General features: G+C 39.2%; 1 protein-coding gene across 4 annotated transcripts in view; it reads left to right on the forward strand.

The window, feature by feature from the left end:
- Positions 1–3,132: 3,132 nt before the first annotated feature.
- The window catches only part of FER (FER tyrosine kinase), a 213,106-nt gene continuing 199,407 nt past the window's right edge, over positions 3,133–16,831 (forward strand). For 3 of the 4 annotated variants that reach the window (XM_088129770.1, XM_088129773.1, XM_088129772.1), the window contains exons 1-2: positions 3,133–3,191; positions 16,195–16,296. The gene's annotated coding sequence lies outside the window, so the exon portion shown is untranslated. The other variant, XM_088129771.1, reaches the window with a different exon arrangement.

Raw genomic sequence — 16,831 nt, forward strand, 5'->3', positions numbered from 1 at the left:
ACCCACCCACCCATCCATCCATCCATCCATCCATCCATCCATCCATCCATCCATCCATCCATCCATCCATCCATCCATCCATCTATCTATCTATCTATCTATCTATCTATCTATCTATCTATCTATCTATCTATCTATCAGAATTGAACTTCTAGTCATGGTTATCTGAGGTTTACAAATTTGTCCAGCTCTCGTCTTTGACTAGATTTGTTTTTCCAGATTTTGGAAGGGTTACTGCAATGTGAAAACATTTTAACCAGTTGGCTTCTTGGTGTTCTTTAAGCTTGCTTTTCTTCTTACAGACATTTCATTACCGAGGGTAGGTAATATCATCAATGTACGGGGAGTTATATTTGCTGGCTGTCTATACATGGTAGCTTGTCCTGCTTGACTTGACCGAGGTATTGTTTCTTCCTTGATTATTTTGAATGGGCTATTGGTGTTGGTTCCTACTTATCTGGGTGTTGGTTAATAGGTGTGTGGTGAGGAAGGATGCATTTAGGGATATCTGCCCCTTTCTTTGACCATTGGTTACTTTCTTTTCTGAATGGTTTACAGATGGAGCTTTTCTCAATATGTCTGTAATGGCTGATTTGTGAGCATATGCACCCGCATACGTGGTTTTATCAACTCCATGTGGTGGTGGTGATGACGATTAGAAAACAATTTCTTGGTCTCTGGCCATCAGCAAAAAGGATGACCATTGTTGGTAAATAAAAAATCTTCCACTTTATCATTTCAAATACCTAGCCTACCTTTAAACAGAGCCCCTTCTGGTTCACAGAAGAGAAAAAACTTTTTATAATGCCCAAAGCTAAAATGCAAACCATCGATTTCCAGAGAAGAAGGCTCAGACCCAAATGATTGTGAGACACAAAGAAATTATTTTAAAACTTTAAACTGAAACAAGACAGCTGAAGAAAAAAAGTAAAAATATTAAGAACTGCAAAGGAAGTCAATTGGCTGTGTCTATTTTGGCTAAATTGGCTGGGTCTAAAATTTAACAGTCTATTTAATTTATGGGTGCATCCAATAAAAGCAAAAGGGAAGAGAAAGAAAGCCAAGCAAGATATCAAACAAGGTTTTAACCATAGATCATAAAAATGATAACATAGCCTCTAACTCAATGACAACTGAAACCTTGTGACAAGAGAAGAAAATCAATTGCTTGTCAAACTCAAGCAACCATTGACACAAAGCAATCTTCCTTTCCTCTAATGTCTAAAGATTCAATTAGGGCTAACTCTAGATGCTGTAAATGCAAGAACTCTGCTATTAAGTTGTTTAATATACTTTGGAACTCTAAACCTGTGACCGATAAATTGGCTTTCACAAATTATCCCAAAAAAGCAGAGAAAAACTCCTGATCATTATTAATAAATGCTTCTTTGTACAAAATTTTGGAAAATCTGTTAATACTCCCAGCCAGGATAATATACCCATCAAAACTCTTAAATGAAACTTAGAAGTGTGTGTATGTGTGGGTCTATTAGCAGCCCTATTTATTACAATAGATAGTTCTGATTTAACTCCCTCTGGCTGGAATAAACCTATAATAGTGTGGAGGTATGCATGAAATTTGACAGAAATATGCAAGAACTGTTACCTAGACTGAAACATTCTCTCTTAAATTCTGGGAAGCAAGATAAAACAGTATTTGGAAGTGGCTTAAGCAAACATCTCGCTGATTCAGTGGGGTATAAGAAGGAGGGGAGGAATAACACAATCAGACTTGCAAGATTCTGTTATTATAGCCTGTCTCAAAAAAAAGTATAGTTCTAGTATTCCTGTGGAGTTGATTTTCTGGTCTGATCTACCTAGTGGGGCTGACAGGATACTGGTATCCAATTCTTGAATGTATTACCAAGTAGATCCTATATTCTGCTTGCCTCCACCTTAAATGATATCAATACTTTAAATGTAAGAGAAGTAGTGCTATAGCATTCATTTTTATTATATTGACCAACCTCCACTTGACAAGAATGCAGCACTAGATGCTGTGAATCTGTATAATAAATACTTTCGTGTGCTGAGGTACACAATTCTAATGATTTTCTTTGGTGGCAGATTTCTGTGGACCTCATTTTCACATATAGTTATTTGCAATTGCTCAAGGGAGATTAGAAATCTTTATTCTCATTATGGAAGCGACACACAGAAGAATGGAGACATCAGTTCAGCTTAGTTACCTTGGAAATTGCACTTTGCATTTGCTACTCATCACTGTAATTCTATCATATGGACAGATATGTTTGGTCTGAGGCATGAAATAAAATGAAATTCAGTATCAACTTTATGTTGTTCTGGTACACTTGGGCCAATCCTAAAAACTGTATTTTCACTGTGACTACTCTTTTAACATTATAGGTTCTTTGGGAGTTATTTCTGTAGATGACAGACTACAGAATATGTGGGGCTGCTGCTATACAGTAAGTTTGTCCGGAAGCCCCAACTATTGCAGAATAGAATAGTGGAGAGTAAGGTGAGGGTAAGGTGGCTTCAGTTTCCTTCCTGACGTAATTTGCAGCTATGGTTTGGAACAAAAATGGCCTGAGCTTTAGTAACAGTCTTTTTCATCTGCATGCTGGTGAAACCATATACACAGAGCAGCCCATTCCAACCTACGGGGACTTTTAGAAAAATTAAGTCATAGTCTTCAGCGCATTTATACTGGGACACACAGGGGGCTCCCGCTGAATTCAGATGAGGCTCATTCTAATACAGTACACTGCAAACTTTAGAAGAAAACCCATTGATGAGCTACACCCGAAACATCCAGTCAGGGTTATAGCAGGAAGAGCTTTACACTGCCATATCATCCCTCTGCCCCCACGTCCCACCAATGTTTTCCTAGCTGGAATACTAAACCCATTTTCCTTACTCAAGGAGAGGAAATCAAATCAAACCCCACTCGTTGGCCCACCCAATCGACACGATTCAGCCAATAGCCTTTTCGCTTTGAGGACCGAGGCCACCACTTTCGCCTCCATCCACTGGTTTACCGACCAGCTGCCTCCCCCGTCGCCGAGAGGGCTGGGTGGCGTGCGGATTGGCTGCCGAGCATGAGCTGCTTTGGAGCCGATTGGCTGTCAGCGGCGGGAGAAGTAAGCGCGGATTCGCCGGGGCGTCCGCCCGTGACATAGGCGGGGCGGGTGGCAGGCGTATTGTGGTGGAGGGGCTCAGCTTGTCAGGTAGGTGGATGTCGCGCTTGGAGTTTGTTGCGCCGCCGGTGGGGCTTTGTGCTTGACCGCGGCTCGGCTGATGGAGGGTGCGCGGCAAGGACCTGGGGCCCCTCGAAGGGGTGCCAGGCTTGTGAGAGGTGCGGGCGCCTAGGCCCGACGGGTGGGCGGGGGCGGCGCCGGGATCGCTCTGGAGGATAAAGGAAGGAAGCGAGGCCGAAGGGAGGCGCTGCTGCTGTTGCGGCCAGCACCGGGTACTGTTTGGGCAGCCGGGTGCTGCCCGAACGTGGATCCCCAGTCATCTTGGGAGGACGTGAGCTGGCGTTCGCTGCTCGGCCTACGTCCCTGGGCCGGCGGTCTCCTGCCTCCTCCGCCACCCGGTCGTCCTCCGTTTCCTCGACCAGGTCATTTCGGAAGTGAGGTGGTAGGGACGGGGTTTGGACTCCCTGAGAGGAAATTTTCGGGCATTCGATTTGCACAGGCTTCGGAGCTCCCTCCCCGACTCGGTCCTTTTGCTGATGTGTGCCTGCTGGTCGTTACCCACCATGGCTTACTTTAAGGGGTAACTCTGGCACTTGAAAGGTGTGACGGCAAGATCTCTTATATGAAGAGGCTCAGATTCCTTTTCGCTAGTCACAGTTTGGCCACTGGAAGGTAGAAGCTTTGAAAGAAGTACAGGAACACTTTCTCAGGGCGCTTCTCTCATAGATAGATAGATAGATAGATAGAAACACACACACGCATGCATGCATGCATGAAAGCAGCATTTAATATGTCCATAAAGGCTATATTATTGGCTTCAACTGTTTCACTTACCAAGGAGGCAGTTGGATTTTTTTTAGGGAAAATATTGAAGAAAAAATCCATGTGCACAGCATGAAGTTACATAGACAAGCTGTATTAAATTTCTTTTGCTTGTGTACAATAGTAGAACATTGGAACTATTTAAAAACCCAAGTTTCTCAGGTTTCTCCAAGAAGCCATTATACGTTGAAAGAAGCAGCCTAATGCTTCATAATTCAATTCTTGGCCTAGCAGAAATATTACTACTTAATGCTTGGATTTTATAAGTTGGGTGAATAGAAACAAGGGTATCAGCTATTAGGAGCTGTTAGCTACCCATGAAGTTTTATGTTTTGGTACTGTTACAAAAGTTTGGTGCAGTAAAAGTGACCTCATTAGTAGATAGAAGAGATTTCCAGCCAATTTTGAACTGGCTTGTACTTAATGCCTTTGTGATGTTGATATTCCGTATGTTGTAATATACAAACATGAATTGTAAGATGGATTTGGAAGGGGAAAGCTGCTTTAAAATGTATGGGTCCTTAAACCAAATGTGTTTTTTCTGGAAGTGTGCTGCAGCTGTGGAGGTCAGACACCTGAGCCCAGAAAAAGCTGCAGCATGGCCCTAAATGACATCTTCATTAATATGGCAAGCACTTAATTGCTAAGATATATGTTATTAGAATAATAAACATTTTCTACTTATTAGAAGCAGAGTTTGGAGGAATTAATGTTGGCTCTTGTATTGGCTTCATGGAAAAATATAGAAAAATACTCTCAATTCTTTATTGCATGAGGATAGTAGAGCCAACTGATTAGTAATCCTTGCAATGTAAAAGCTTTCAGTTCAATCCCCAGCAACTTTAGGAAGTCTAGTAGAACTAATATCTGAAACCTTGGAAAACTGTTGTCCGTCCATGAATACAACATTGAACTAGGTGAGGTAATTGCCTGATTCTATATTGAACACCTTCATATATTTTAATGCTTTTCTCCATTGGAATTTTCTTTACAGAACACATAAAAGTCTTTTTAAAAAGTATAATATAAAAAAGTGAGCCTTTGTTGACAATTTTATTTAGGGTGGTTCCATATTATTTTCAGCCTGAGTGGTAGAATGTTTTCTGCACCTAAATGGGATTTCCTAGGTTTATAGAAGTATATTTGTAAATTACAGACAAGCATGTCTTAAAAGTACTGAATTGTGCAAACTTGTATGCCCAGTTGATCCAGCTGCATAGACATAATCATATGGGAGTAGAGTTAAGAATTAAGACAGAGAATATAATATCAGAATCTAAGGGATTTTCTCATTTTTTTAAAGGATTTTTTTATCTAAAGATTTTTATAAATAATTCAAGGCAGCAAACATACCTAATCTTCTTCCTATTTTCCCCACAACAACCCTGTGAGGTGAGTTGGGCTGAGAGTCACTGGCCCAAAGTCACCCAGTCAGCTTTCATGCCTAAGGTGGAACTAAAACTCACACTCTCCTGCCTTCTAGCCTGATGCCTTAACCACTAGACCAAACTGTCTCTCCATTTTAAATTGTATTCCTGTTCCTTGTCCTAAAACTTTCTCACAATGTCTCAAAAATGTGTCAAAATTTCTTCTTGTTGTTTGTTTTGTATATTGTAAGCTAATATAGACTTTAATGATGCCTCTTTCCATAGCTGTGGGGGCATATGTGCATGAGTTTAACTTTTATTGTGCAACTTTCCAGGGAATTGGAGAAAGATGCTGAACGAGCAGTGGTTATGACTGGTCACATGATTGCCAACTGGGCACTTGGCAACTGGCTCACATTTACAACGGTTGCAGTGTCCAGCAGTCATGTGATTGCGATTTGTGACCTTTCCTGCCAGCTTCCCACAACAAAGTCAGTGGGGAAGCTGGCAGGGAAGGTTACAAGTTGCTCAGGTAAGTCTCCCCCACCTGTGCACCCTCCCTGAGCCTTGCTGCGCTCGTGCCATGCCTTCCCAGCCATTCAAGCACCCTCCCCCACCCAGCAGCAGCCACCCCAAGCCCTGTCACACTTGTGCTATGCCTCTCTGGCCACTTGTGCACCCCTTCCTTCTCCCATCCAGCAGCAGCCACTTACCTGCCTGCTGGCCTGGTTGCGAGCCACCTGGGACTTGCAATGTCCTGCCAGCTTCCCCACTGACTTTGGTTGTTGGAAGCTGGCAGGAAGTTGTGAGGAGGTGCTCACTTAATGACTCACAGTCCTTGCTTAATGACATCAATAGGGAGTGCAGGGATTGCTGTCGCTATGCGATGCAGTCACGTTACATTGCACTTTACGACCACATCGCTTGGCGACAGAAATTCTGGTCCCAATTGTCACATAACTCGAGGGCTACCTGTATCTTTATTTGCCTCCACATAGGAAGATATGGAAACACGAGAAATGGTAATTTCCCAGGACCATTAATTGAACTTTGCAGCTGATGCTTGAATTTGCAATTCTTCACATGAAACTCAGTTTTAGTTGTGCAACAAAAGCCTTTAACAAAAGTGATGTCCTGGTTTTGAAAGCTTACTGTATTTTTTTTAAAATGTAATTGGAGGAGTTTAAACAAAAATGTGTTAGAACTAGATGATGGGAGTGTTATACATATCTAACTGAGCAGTTGTCAATTCAGTCTTCAGTGCTCAGCTTCTATTTAATTGGAACCTCTAATTTTAAATCCAAAAATTACGTTTGTGGCTCTACATTCACTTATCTTACATGGAGCCAAGTTATGTATCTCCAAGGTCTTATGATATGTTTTCAGTTGTAGCTGATGAGACTACAAATGCTCAATTGGCAGAGGATAGAATTGCTTCCTGAATTTTATATGCTAAGTAATTAAAGTGGCAATTACTGTTGAATAGTGAGAATTCATGCATTTTAATTTGCTTTGTTTGGCAACAGAATTTGTATTCTGGGTTCATATCTTTAGGGAAGATGTAGCTTTAGATCACTGTCAACTTATCCAAAGAACCTGGGAGACAGACCAGGGCAGGCAAACAATTTATGGAAAATGAAATAGACTTCTTTTTGCCTGAGAACATGATCTCAAGAGAACTCATTGACCTAAGTGTGTAGCTGTCAGATCAGTGAAGAACTGATTTCAATTTAATCTTAGATTATTAATGAATGAGTTCTGAGAATGACACCTGAGATTCTGTGCTTTTGTCCAAATTGAAATATTTCAGTAACTGAAGCCTCTTTTGTAAGTTAGCTTATCAGTGCCTTCCAGCATATTCCCATACTGTATGTTAAGTCATAATGCAGTTTTTGGGGGTTTGACAAAATGTATTTTAGGAACCATTCAATCTTCATATGGGGGGGGGGATTAATACAGTTCCAAGTTGTATTAAGCCAGAGTGTTTGTAATTTGTTGAGTAAGCCAACATTGCAATTGGGCTAATAGCTTTTCAGTGAATTATACAGTACATTGTATGCATACCATGGGCTAATATGTGTAAATGTTGTCATGATGTCAGTTTGTTTCAGTGCTTAATAAAAGTAGTGAATACACTGTTATATACAAAGATGGCAAAGCAAACTGTTTTCTTTTAAGTAAGTAAAAGTATGTACAGACACTTGTATTGGCTCTTCTGTTACTCTAATTATATAATATACAACACTTAAATCTCTGGGGTAGTTTGGGAGGTCAAACGAAGAAAGGAGCAAGTATTTTCTGTGCATACATCTTCTCTTCCCAGTTTAGCATGAAGTTGTTTGAGGCTATATGGTTCTCTTGCTGGAAATTATTGGTTAAGACAAAATGAGAAAATTAGCTAATTAGAGAAATGGTTGTTAACTAAATGCTTCCTGATTTTAATTATAGATTGTAATAGTTCATATTGGCTTATGGAGTCAAAATATGGTTGCATGAGTTAAATATATGTTTCCCTAAGAGCTACAGGCTTCTGACCTTTAGTTTATAGTATATGAGTCAAGGAATTTAAATACAGGTAGACCCCAGTTTAAGTATGAGTTCTATTCCCAAGGTTTGTCCTTTTGTCGAATTTGTACGTAAGCCAGAACAGTATTATTATATAATACTGTATAAGTAGTATTGTGTAATGAACTTGAACCATTGTGTATTTAACTCGAATTGTTGTACATTTAACTCAAATTTTACTACAGTAGGCTCCATTTTTTACTATGGGTTGTCTGTAACTCAGGCGTTCTTAACCCGGGGACTCCCTGTACTCAAAAAGTTGATACAAGTTAAGTATAAGGAACTGAAGGAATTTGAAAATTGTGGGAAATATAAATGATACAAGCTCTCACATAACAGGACAATTTTTTTTTCTTAAGGATGGGTTGCAATATGATGATAGTGTTGGGAGGGTGCTGGATCAGGAAAAAGTGGCAAGCAGGGAATTCATTCCATTCATTCATTCATTCATTCATTCATTCATTCATTCATTCATATAGCTGCCCATCTCAGACCAATGACTCTGGGCAGCTAACAACAGTAAAAACAATCAACATTAAAAACAGTACAAAAATTAAATATACTATAAATGCAGCTAAGAGATCTTGAAAACTGTTGGTATCGACACAGCCATGAAACGGGGCCCTTCCCACACTCGGAGCCCCAGGCCTGGGCACAAAGTCCGGTCTTCAAGGCCTTCTGAAAAGCCAAAAGGGTCGGGGCCATCCTAATCTCAGGAGGAAGGATGTTCCAGAGGGCAGGCGCCACAGCAGAAAAGCCACGTCTCCTGGTCCCTGCCAGCCAACATTCCTTGGCTGACGGGACCTGGAGCTTGCCCAACCTGCCGAATTGGATTGGATGGGTAGAAACAACTGGGAAAAGATGGTCCCTAAGGTCACCCAGTCCCAAGCCATGAAGGGCTTTATAGGTGATGACCAGCACCTTGAATTGCACCCGGAAACACACCAGCAACCGGTGCAGCTCCCAAAGCAGAGGTGTTACATGTGCTGAGTAGCCAACACTATTTACAGCCCAGGCAGCTGCATTCTGTACCAGCTGAAGCTTCTGAGTGCTCTTCAAGGGCAGCCCCATGTAGAGTGCATTGCAATAGTCCAAGCGGGAGGTCATGAGGGCATGAGTGATGCCTTATATTGCTTAATATTATGATTGCTTATTCAATTTATATCTGATTTTCTATTAAATTCAACAAAGTGATTAACAAATACAAAGAAAACAAAAATAGAACATAAAATGGAATGCGAAATTGTTATTGTTTAATGGCTGCCTAAAGAGATAAGTTGTCTCCCATGAACTTTGAAAAATAGAAGGGGTAAAGGTCCTGAGTCAGTGAATTCTGTGGCCTGGAGTGATAGAGGAGAAGGCTATCCCCAAGTGCCTAATCTAAAAGTAGAAGCATCTTCAAAAGGATTTGTTCTGTAGATATTAACCAGAAATGGTATATCTCAGATAATCCAACCCTAGACTGTTTAGGCTGTGAAAGTTAGCACTAACACTGAATAATACCTGGAAAGTGGGGGGCTACTGGTACAAGTCTTTTAACATGGACATCATGGGATCCCAGTATGAGCACTGAATAACAACCTACCTGCTGCATTTTCATCAATTCAGGTTACTCTCAAAAGCTGTTTGGAAGCTGGCATTGAACATACTGCAACAGTGAAATTGCAAAGCCTCAGTTGTGAAAACTGACTAACTTAAGAACAGTTGCAGTTGGTGTGCTAGGCATAATTGTGCCCTGTGCACAGATGTGTTATATAGGACTTTCATAGGGCTTTTAGAATGGGAGATTCTTATTAAGTGACAGCAGTGAAAGGGGTTGCATGATACTGATTTTTTTCCTAAATAGTCTAGTGACTAGGCAGCATACAAATTTTTTAAAAAATTGTGCAAATATACTCTTTGCCATAGTTCCTTCTAAGAACCTCACATACTGAAAACTAGGGAGCACTCCTGGCCTTCAGACTTGGTTGTTCAAGGAGAGTACAGTCCCATCAGCACTTATATTTTGTCTGGATTTAATTTCAGCAGTTTTTTACCCCTCATCTACCCTGTTACTGAACCTAGGCAGTATGCAAGAGTACTGAGCTTCTTTAGAATTTGACATCACAGATTAATAGAATTGTTACTATCATATTGGTAGGGCCCTTTTCTAAAGTTCTAAATAACTACAGATAGAAACTCAACAAAGTAGCATTTCTGCCTACTCCTTTGACTGCTTTCACTGGAAATTGGGCTGGTTGGACCCAATGCTTATTACCAAATCATTCAAAGGAAGAGCCCAGAGAATGGGGTAAATTCCATTTTTTTGGCTGAACCTCCCATGCTGCAAAGTAGAGACAGCTTCTATTGTGCTTTAGATTTTGTGGAGTCCTTGGGGTTCTCTGAGCTTGGTAGTTTTCTTGCAAATGTTTCATTACCCAGCTAGGTAACATCTTCAGTGCTAGAATGGAGTGGGATTTACTCTCTGTTTATATACAGTGGCATGCCCTATCAGTGTGTGTGTGTGTGTGTGTTTCCCCTTCTAGTAGTTTCTTTATTAGGGTATTGTTTATTGCTTGATTGTATGTCTGGTGATAATCTTGGTGTTAATCTCTGCTTATCTGGATGATGATTGCTTGTGAGGAAATGTTCTGGTCTTTTGTTTCCTTTTATTGTCTCTCTTGAATAATGTGTAGATCTTGTTTATCTCTATGTCCCTGTTGATGGCTGCCTTATCTGAATACCAAGCTTCCAGGAATTCCCTCGCATTTTTGGATTTAGCTTGGTCTAAGATGCTGATAGTTTCCCAGTTGAAACTATGGTTAAGTCTGTCCATGTGTTGTGAGATTAAGGAGTTTTCATTGTGTCTTCTGACTGCTAGTTGGAGTTCATGGATGCACTCTGCTAGCCTTCTGCCTGTCTGTCTTACATAGTGGTTGTTACAATCCTTACACTGTATGTTGTAGATGATTCCTGTTTTTTCTTCTTGGGCTACTGGGTCTTTTGGTTTGCTTAAGATGTTTTGGAGGGGTTTAGTTGGTTTGTGTGATATGGAGATGCCATGTGGTTGTAATAGTCTGTTGGTTGTTTCTTAGACATTTCTGATGTATGGCAGTGTTATCCTTTTCATAGCTTGTGTTGGTTGTGTTGTGGTAGGTTGAGTGGTCAGGCACTTTTTGATAAAGTTGCGTGGATATCCATTTTGTTGGAAGATGTTGTATAGGTGTTCTCTTTCCTTTTTCTGCTGTTCTGGGTTGCTGCAGTGCGTTTGTGTTCTCTTGAATAATGTTCTTACACAGCTCCTCTTGTGGAAGGTTGGGTTGTTACTTTGGTAATGGAGTACTTGGTTAGGGTGGGTTGTTTTCCAATAGACTTGAGTTTTTAATTTGCTGTTGTTTCCTCTGCTTTAGATTTTATTCTGTCTGATGATTATCAGAGAAGATTATTGAGAAATAGAAATCTCTGTCTTCTTTTGTATACTCCTTGGCTAGAGATAGTAATGAGCATTCTTGTACTTTGTCTTCAAGTTTTTGCCCTAGGACAAAAAAAAAAAAAAAATTACTATTCAATTACCTCTCTTCATTAATGGTCTGCTTTCCTTTCTAAATAAAGAGTGGGCTTAAATATTTTTTTCAAGTGTTTTCAGTACTGTAAGTCTGTTCAGAGATAAGGTTATATCCGTGCATATTACTGCAACTGTGCAGTCTTGGCAGCCTTATGGAAGTAATTTGCTGTTATCTTTTTCTGGTATGTTTTTTGATTTCCCCCTATAGCCAGCAGCCCTGGAATTCTCAAGTAGTTCCCCATCCATTTACATAACCAGGGCTGAACCTACTTAGTTTCTGATATCATTCAAGGTTGCCTAGGTGTAACATTTTAAAACAGGTTTGTCTTAAATATCACTACTCCCTTTCGTTTGTTTGGTTTTGGTTTGTTTTATTAGCTGAAGAATTATTCAGCAAGTAAGCTTGCAGTCTGTTCAGACACTTTTGAACATTCCACAGTCTTTCCTACTGTTCTTTTTAAAGGAGAAGAGCAGGCTAATTATGTTAACTATGGTACAATCCAGTATGTAAGTATAATAAATCCTACTGAGTGTACTGGGGCTTATTATTACTTATTGATTAGATTTATATCGCCACTACTTTTTACTTCAATAAACACCCTATGAATAATATCAGTTATTTCAGAATAATAGTTCCTGGTGTGTTATGTCATTCCATTCCAGATGAAAGCATTTTATTTCCATTTTTTATTTCCTCTGTCTTATTCATCCCTGAAATACTTCTTCAGATGACTTTCAACTCTAGAGTAGAAAGCTGTAAGGGAATAGATTCAAAGTTATCTCCCTTCCCTTGCATGTCCAAACAGATGAATTCACATTGCTCACCCAAATGTAATTACTTAGATGCCTGTGCTTTCTTGGCATAAAAAAGTGTGTGAATCAGAAGAAAGAAATTAGTCAGAATAGTTCTAGCAAGAGGAGTGGGGGAAAATAGATTTGAGAAATTATATTTATCTCTCCCTGTTTGTTACTGCTTTGTAAACTTCTAAATCTGCTGTCTGCCATCTTTCACAAATAAATAATAATAATAATAATTATTATTATTTTCAAAATTGATAGCAGACATTGCAATACCTGGAGACAGCAGAATAGAAGAGAAAACTGGAGAAAATCACAAAATATAAAGACCTGCAAATAGAACAATTGTGGCAAAAGAAAGCAAAGGTAGTACCAGTAGTAATAGACTATACTGTATTAACAGATAAAGATATATCCTAAGTGCCTCTCTTGCGCTTATATACCTCAAGTGTTCTGCCATGAAGGGATCCTTACAGATTACTTTGCCAACATTAGTAAACAAAACATTGCAGAAATAAATTTCTTCACTCCCCTAATTATAAGTCACACCCAACTGCTGAAGATTTAAAAAAAAAAAAAAACTGGAAAGGTGATCTGGCTGTTTTCCCTAGCAGTTGCAGACAGCATTAGTCATTGCCTCTAAGTAGTTACTTCACCATGTACATTTAGTGATAAGAGCTGTTTCATTAGATAGTAATTAGAAAGTTTTGTGCAGCTTTATTTTCTTTTTAAACTTGAGTTTGTGGGTAGAGAAATAAGATACAATGGAGCTCTTACTCATTTCCTCTTGAAATGGATGAAATGAAGCTCCCAAAGTAGGGAAAGACATGCTGAGAAATTGAAAGGATCATTTAAACATAGAGCTAGCTAAAATCTTAAAAAAAAAAAAAAAATAGGGCTCAGGAGATTTAGCTAGAATAAATCTTGGATTTCTGCTTTTTTTTTTTTTTATGGGGCAGGCCACCAGGGATGATTAAAAGAAAAAAGTCATCTCCAGAATGCAAGAACTTCTTTAAATGTACAGAGGAAGCAGTTAGAATCGAATGTAATATTTTATCAGAGTAAGCATTACAGAACTCAGTGGAGGTACCTCAAAGTAAATGGGTTTGAACTGCATATCCCAACCATTTTTTCAAAACATGCATACTACAACCTCTGAAGTGAATTCCTAAATCTTGTTTTGGTTAGATAACGGCCACCATTCTTTCTCCTGCTGCATCAGTCTCCCCTTCTCCATCCATTAGAAGTTGTATGTGCTACTTTGAATGATGAGTCCATTTTTACTAATACTAAAATGGTGAAGTTCAAAATGTTTGAAGTTAACTAGATTGTTAGAACATTGTTTTGCAGAACCATCATTTCTATTAACAGCAAACTCAGGTTTTCAATAGTTTTTGACTTGTTTTGCTTACAGATTAAAATGGGTGCAGAGTCTTTGGGGAATAGAGTGAAACTTAACAGGAGCAGTAATAGATTAATGTATGTTTTTATTTATTTTTGTATTTATGTTGTTATATTATAAACTGCTTAGAGCCTTGTGAGTAGGTGGCATACAACTGTTACACATATAAATGAAATTCCTCAGTTATGTCAGTGAAAGAAATGACATTTAAGAATTTACAGTATCCCTTCCTTTTAGACTGATAAGTAAATGCTTAGCTAAATCAAACCAAATGACTCTCCCCTTATAAACATTGCTAATACTAAATTATAGTTCCATCAGTATAGGACCAACAATATAAATAAAAATACACTGGATTTGTATGCTTGGAGTAGATGCTTTAAGGTGTTACAAACAAGTGCTAACTTTGCATTCTCTGATGTACCTTTTTACCTTTAAATCTGAAATGCCACACAGTCTTAACTCACACATTGAACTAAGCCATGGTTTGCTTTAACAAGACATAATGGCTAATCTCACAAAACTAGCCCATTAATCATAGTTTACAAGTCACAGAAGTTTGATTCACATGTGGTACTAACTCAGAACAATTGGAGTCAGAAATCATTGCTGATATACTGTGGCAAATAACTCAAATATCTGCTTTTGGAGTTACAGTAATTGAGAACGTTTGGAAGAGCCCTAAAACCTTGCTGTTGCAAACAAGTGTGTTACAAATAAGAAGGAGCAGTGCTTGCTATTTCCTCCCTCCCCCATCTGTTTCAACTTAAGTGGGAGAAAATAAGTTGCCCCAATGTTATAATTCTTAGGGCCATGACAAAAGACTGGGGACCTTAGAAGCCTGCTGCATCACATTTGAGGCTTTCTGAGGTTGGCATTTCAGAAAATATTAGCCTTAGATGACAAGTGGGAAGCAGAAAGAGGAAACTGTAGGTCTGCCTATGAACTCAAAAAGGGAAAATCAATAGATTTTATGCCCCCATCGCACATTTGCTTCAGTCAGGTGGTTGTGCCCTCATAATACAATTCTGTATGTGTCTATTCAAGAGTGAGACTTACTGATTTCACAAGATATATTCTCAGATGGGTATAGTCTAAGTTTTGATAATACTTAGTATTCAGGAATGATGTATGTTATTGCAGGTTTATACAAATAGGGACCCTTGCCTTGGCATTTCATTACTATCTGAGATTACTGAAGTGAGAAATGTGGGTGATAATTTTCCACATGCCATCAGTGTACATTTTTATGTTTTACTTTTTTTATATGGAATTTTAGTACAATACTACTGACTTTGCCCTTAAAGAATAGATCACAATGGTATCGTCATAGGGTTTAATACAATTTAATGATTATGCACCATCAAGTCAATGTCAACTCTTAGTGACCACATAGATAGATAATATGTCTTTAACCTGGTCTTCTAATGTTGCACCTATTGCTGCTATAATTGAGTCCATGCACTTGCTGCTGGTTGTCCTCTTTTTCCCTTTCCTTCCACCTTTCCCAGCATTACGTGCTTCTCAAGAGAGCTAGTTCTTTGCATAACGTGTTCAAATTATGGTAATTTGAGCATGGTCATTTGTACCTCAAGTGAGAACTTTGGATTGATTTGTTCTGTGATTTGATACAATACTATTGTGTTTTTATATATTTGTAACGATGTTACAGGATTATGTGAATTGGTTCCTGGGGTATTTTCATTTAATTCTTTTATAATGAATGGTATTTTGAATTATAATTTTAAGGATTCACCAGATTTTGTATGTCAGTCTGAGCACTTCCCTTTTAACTTAGGCTGTGTGAGATACAGTGGTACCTCTACTTACGAATGCCCCTACTTACGAATTTTTCGAGATACGACCAACTCCGGCCCCAAAAATTTACCTCTACTTACGAACTCACCTCGACTTATGAACTGGATCTGCGGCCATTTTCTGCCCGTTCCACATGGTCCGCGGCCATTTTCCGCCCGTTCCACGTGGTCCACGGCCATTTTTCCGCCCATGCCACGTGGTCCGCGGCCATTTTCCACCCGTTCCACGTGGTCCGCGGCCATTTTTCTGCCCGTTCCACGTGGTCTGCGGCCGTTTTTCTGCCCTGCCGCGTGGTCCGCGGACGCCGTAACGGATTAACAGTAATTACATTGAACCTTATGGGAAAATTTACTTTGACTTGCGACCAACTCGACTTGTGATCAGAGTCATGGAACGGATTAAGTTCATAAGTAGAGGTACCACTGTACTTTGTCCCAATTTTGGCCACGAAGCAGTTTGTAAGCAGGGGCAAGAGGTAGGTACAGAGAATTTGGTGTGCTTCTGTCTGATTCTCAGACAGAGCAATATATTAAAGAAGATTGGGAGCTGTTCTGCAAATGTCCTACCTGAAATAAATGCCCAGATGTAAATGCCTCTGTTGATAAGTAGACTTGGGTAGTTAAGAAAGTCAGTATCTCATAATACGTCACTCCCTGTTCAAGACCTGTGACATTATATGGTTTGTCAACTGGATCATGCAACATTTGTTTTACATAGGTTTAACAAAGTACTGTGCAGAGAACCTGGAAGAGCTAAGCCAGAAACCAAGGTGTGAATATTGGAAAGGAAAGACTGCCAGAACAATAGCTTTTATAAAAGGTATGTGTATATTTTGCCTTTCTGTTATCAAGTTTACCTGGAGAATATGATTTTCATTAAAATTTATAGCATACTCTGTCTAGGGCATTTACCCACATATTTTTATAAATATGTGGCTTTCCCAGAAAGCCCTTTGAGGATGTGTCAGGACCATAAGTGTTACTTTTCATTTGAGTTCTGTTTCTCACTGTTCTGGGAAAATCTTTCAGTCTTTTTATCACTTCATACATGCATGAGTCTTCCTAGTAGAAGATATTTACAGCCTACTTACAAATATTCTTGTATGAGCAGTACTTTATTTGTTCTCTATAATCAATTTGTTTTGAAACAAAGAAGAATAACCCATGCATTATAAATATTGGCATAGTGAGGAATATTATTGATTGCAATTCTGGCATTGTTCTGAAGAAATATTTATAATTCAATATGCATATTCTTCAATTGTCACTGCTTTTGTCTTCAAATGGAAACAACTTTATTAGTCCAATAATTACATGTGATACATGTTTGTGTTTATGTATACATTCTTATGTGT

Source organism: Python bivittatus, unplaced genomic scaffold (assembly GCF_059951505.1).
Source record: "Python bivittatus isolate LINGU-HERP-01145 unplaced genomic scaffold, Pbiv_v1 ctg000850_np1212, whole genome shotgun sequence".
NCBI classification, from domain to species: Eukaryota; Metazoa; Chordata; class Lepidosauria; order Squamata; family Pythonidae; genus Python; species Python bivittatus.